The 4,732-nt window shown below is 38.6% G+C and overlaps 1 protein-coding gene and 1 long non-coding RNA gene across 21 annotated transcripts in view; one reads left to right on the forward strand and one right to left on the reverse strand.

Moving 5' to 3' along the window:
- The window catches only part of chl1b (cell adhesion molecule L1-like b), a 79,760-nt gene extending 78,602 nt beyond the window's left edge, over nt 1-1,158 (forward strand). For all 20 annotated transcript variants that reach the window (XM_026168932.2, XM_026168927.2, XM_026168921.2 and 17 more), the window contains one exon: nt 1-1,158. This exon is cut by the window's left edge and continues 469 nt beyond it. The gene's annotated coding sequence lies outside the window, so the exon portion shown is untranslated.
- Nucleotides 903-4,008, reverse strand: LOC145428961 (uncharacterized). Its single transcript, XR_013909322.1, has 2 exons — nt 3,632-4,008; nt 903-3,529 (listed from the first exon to the last, which is right to left on the reverse strand). It is a non-coding gene; the product is annotated as an uncharacterized LOC145428961 (long non-coding RNA).
- Between the last annotated feature and the right edge of the window lie 724 nt (nt 4,009-4,732).

A 4,732-nucleotide genomic window follows, 5' to 3' on the forward strand; every position in this document is an offset into this window, starting at 1 on the left:
GGCTTTGTTTTTATTTCCTTTCCTTCAGCTGCAGTACTCTTTGTACTCCCCTCTCCGCTGTGCATCGTTATATGCAGCTTCGCCTCTGGTGTCACCTTGTAGCAGGCCACAGACAAAGTGGGGATATCAAGTTGATATTTCAATTGGAACGTATATTACTGACCTTTTATATTTGAAATGGATTCATTGAATATGATGTAAGATGTGTATAAAGGTTTGCTTATTAACTTATTTTTTTCCAGTGGTTTTATACCTGACAGAATAATAAGACAGTTCACATATCATTGCATATTATAAAGACCACTTCCTGCTCCTGAATCTCCTTGTGATGTTAGGATATATTATTTAGTTGTACCTTGTTTAGAAACATTTGAGCTGTTAGTTTAAATCACACATTTACTGTAACAGCCAAGCGGTGCTTCAGCAGATTTGGGGTAAAAAGTTTCAGAAATGTAATCTATTACAGGTTGATATCATTAAATAACTATACGCATAACCCAGTCTTGATTAAATTGGATTTAACCACCAGTGTGTTGAGTTTTACAAACCAAGAATGAGCAGATCAATACAATTTATTGTCAGTTTGTTAAAAATAAAGCTGAGATAGGGGAAAGAAGTAGCCCTAGCATACAAAGAAAAACTTAGGAATGCAATATGGTACAAACATGAAGGATGTGTTGATCTTTTCATTAGTGAGGGCCTGTTCCTTTTTACATTGCTACTTTATTAAATTAGTAATACAATGTCAATTATTTTTTAGAGATGATGAAAAAATATCAACAAAAGCTAAGGTTTTTTATTTTATTTTTTTTATTTGTATCCTGCAAATGGAAGCTGTGGCATCGCTATGTCACTGTCAGAAGTACCTGCAATGGATTACAGGCTTCTTTTTGTCAATCAGATTACTCAGTCTGGTTTTAATATTTGCCATCCACCTGCACCGGTAATTCAGTGTGCTATAGTGAAGTGTTATATTGGTTTTGTTAAGCCCTACTTTGAGTATGCTGCCACTCCAAAACAGAATCACTTCTGTTGTTCATTAACATTAGCAACCTGATCGGGAAAACTGCAGTGTTTTGTAAAAGTTCACTCATTGCATTGCATGTTATAAATGTTAATTGGTGTTTTTCAATGTTATTAAATTGCTTTACTTTCCTACATCTGGGTAATAGTCTGACTGTCTGTCTGGTCGCAGCCATCACTGGCAGAAGATTATTAATGTTTTCGCTACCCGCGGTACTATTTGTAGGTCCCTGCAGACGAATTCCTGACTGAAGTCTCTGCCTTTACCTCCAGCCATCAGTAAAATATGAACTGAGAGAAAGAACTACCTTGTGAAATGTCCTCATTCAATCTGAATAAAGTAAAAGATGTCTGACAAATTGTTCCCATTTGTAGCATGACTTTAACAAATACCACACCAGGGTCAAGTCTCTGTCTGAGTCGAGCATCTTGTTAGATTACTTCGGCTGTAGGAGAGAATCTCGAGAAATCAAAGCAGTGGGCTCAGCCAGGCACTGGATCAAGAAGCGGGAGCTGTAATCATGTCTGATGGTTGATAGCAGGGAGTGGAGAGTGTCAGTGTGAGGACTCTCACTGTGTGGCTCGCATCTGCCTCAAATACTCTGTCATCACTCAGCCAGGTTTGCTTTAACTGCGGCGCTGAGCGGCTGCGGTTTTCACACGTGCAACCTTCAGGTGTTGGTAATGGACCCTTTGGTAGCCATCCCGAAGGTCCTCGACTCTGGAAACAATATGAACAGCTGGATGTGTCTGTACACACGCAATCAATGTTGGGTGAGCTATTTACAGAGCTTAATTGTGCAACAGAAGAACACTGCTCTCTGGAGAGAAAGGCGAATTGCATCACAGCTAGTGAAAAACAGAAATTCCTATTAGAGACATTGCTTACCAAAACACTGTAGGCTACAAACACTTGGAATCTATCAGCTTGGTGCAACATTGAAGGTTTTTCACAAGTTTATGCGACACACAAATGCTAATTTCAATTGATATATTGAAAACACTGCCTAAGGGAAGCATGTACAATGCAAAGAGTAATGGAGCCAGCACAGAACCATGTGGAACTCCGTGACTAACGTTTGCGTTACTGAATTATTTCCTGTAGTTATTAGAAATTTGCATTGCAACATAACCTGAGATGCTTGCACATAATTGCTAGGCAACAGTATATGCGCACATACCAGCACAAATATGGGACACTTTATTTTTGTACTATTTATACTGTGTGGGAAACTGTAATTTTACATTACAATTTGTAGACACTTCTCACTTTCACCTGATTGGTCTGAATAAGTCTGCTCCGCCGTGTCCATGTGTGCTACAAGTGCTGATGATATCAGTTAGGAATTTGTTTTCCATTGCATGAGGAAATGGACATGTGCTAGGAGAGCATGTGAAAAATGTCAATTTCATCAGTCTCACAATCACTGCATGATAGATAGCAGACACCTATTTTTAAATGTTAGTAGTGCATTTGCATGATGATATCTCTGCCCCAGCCCCATACACATTATGAATCCCCTTTATAGATGTGAATAGAGGATACTCAGAGGTTTTCCTCTGAGTATTAGCAAGTCATGCAGGTATTGTATATGCAGGAAAACTGTGCATATACAATGCTTGCATTCACAGTGAATTGAATTTTATAGATGGTGCAAGTATAACTATAACTCTGGAATTTGTGGCTGGAGATGCTTCTGATTTTTAATCTTTATTTGTTATTTATATGTGAGGCAAGAGAGCAACAGAAACATTACACATAATCACATTTGAGTGAGTTGTGTAAATGTCCATTTATGGTTCAGATGTCTGCCTTCTTGTGACACTCAATCTGGAAAATCAACAAATTTGATTCTAATTGTCAGGATTCTCCCTGCTGTTTGAAAGCAGCAGTTTGATAGTTTATACCATTGCTACTTAGAAACCTGCAGCTGAGGCTACTTTGGATCAATTACTGCACAGCAGATTCTAACTGTGACTGCTTCACTGAGGGGAAAAGACGCAAAATGATCATGGAAAGTTTGAAAAGCACTTTTCGGTTCCATCTAGGTACATTATATTTATCTGTATTGCTTCTGTCGACAGCTTAATGCCCACTGGTTTTTCTCCTATTATCTAAAATTCAGCATTTCTCTTGAGCACTGGGCTTAGACGCATTAGATCTAAGAGTTGTCATAGTTACCCAAGATATTATTACCGGAAACATTATAATAAACATCCACTTATCATGGTTCCAATAATTTAGTATTTCCTCTTAAATGTATTTTAGTCTTGTCGATTCCATACCCTTAGTGTTCATTTTTTATGTGATTTTTTTATAATATTTAATTAAAATTACAAGTTTTATCCAAAACCCTGAACTTTCCATGAACCTTACCAAAATGTTCTTTTTATGGAAAATGTCAGACACCGGGGTACCTTAAGGTCAAATCAGGTTGATGCTGAAATTAAAAAGTGTGTTCTTCACCTTTGTTGATGTTTTTTTTTTAAGCAGCAGCCGTAGAACCTCAGAAAAAAATACATAAAAGCAAGATGTTGGTGAAGCAGTCATTTGTGAGATTGTATGCTGACACGTAAATGATTTAGTTCAGTTTTGAGCTTTACCAACCCTGGTCTCAGAGCTCCTGCTTCTATTCTACGATCTTGGCCCCTTTTAAACTCCGTCACTTCTGTCTGCCTCTTCTTCACCTTTCCTGCTCTTATGGAGTCTCATCAATCTGCCGCGCTCTTCCTCTCCTCTGCTCTCTCCTCCTAGCCTGAAAGAAATACAGTCAGCATATGTTAATCAACCGATCCATATCTCTCATTTTTGACATGATGAATGTGCATTTAAGATGTTATTTATCAGTGTGTTTTAAACATATACAGCTCATATTCGTTTAACTTTTGAGGAACATTCAGCAAATATGTTATTGAAAGCTTAAAGTCATACATAGCTGAGGGGAGTCACTGCTATAAGTGACAGATGGGTGCCCTTCTCTGGTTCAACATTCAGCTGTATTCAAGTTGTGGTTAAAGAATTGGCCATTCCATTTCTCTGGTAAATATTCATTTCTTTTTTCAGGCTACTCAGAATTAGAGTTCTAGTTTTTATCATAGTGAATTACAGGTTAACCTTACCAAATAAGGTAATAAGGCACCAGCACAGAGCTTCAAGCGGTAGTTCACTAACAGACCGGTCCAATTCTAGTCTTTATGCTAAGCTGTGTCAAAAAGCAACCTGTGAAAATCACGTAGTATGAAATAGCCACAGAGCAGTCTGAAATCCATATAGTGAATTCACTTGGTGACAGCAGTGACACTAGCGCCGACGTTCCTCTGACTGTGTGTTTTTCAATTTACAGCTTTTCCAATAAATGTTGCTTTGCCATTGAGCCTTGGGTCTGCTATATATGAATGAGTATCCCTGCGCTGTGTGCGCTGGGTCACGGGGTCACATGATTAACTCGAGGATAATGAATTCATGTGAACTCCTGTGCAGCAGCACCTTGGACAAAGGTGAAAAGATTTCCCTATAATTTGAAAGCCATAAAGAACAGCAGTGTGTACTTAACCAGCGTTTTATGCATTACATCCTACATATCATGCCATGACCCCAGTCCATTACAATGGCAATGTCAAAGGCTTAAAAATGCTCTATTGTGTGTCAGTACTTCTAATGGAAAGCGCAGCAGGGAATAGAGGCAAGCCTCTCTCCGGGCATCGCCAT

This window comes from Astatotilapia calliptera, chromosome 5 (genome assembly GCF_964374335.1).
Source record: "Astatotilapia calliptera chromosome 5, fAstCal68.1, whole genome shotgun sequence".
Lineage (NCBI taxonomy): Eukaryota > Metazoa > Chordata > Actinopteri > Cichliformes > Cichlidae > Astatotilapia > Astatotilapia calliptera.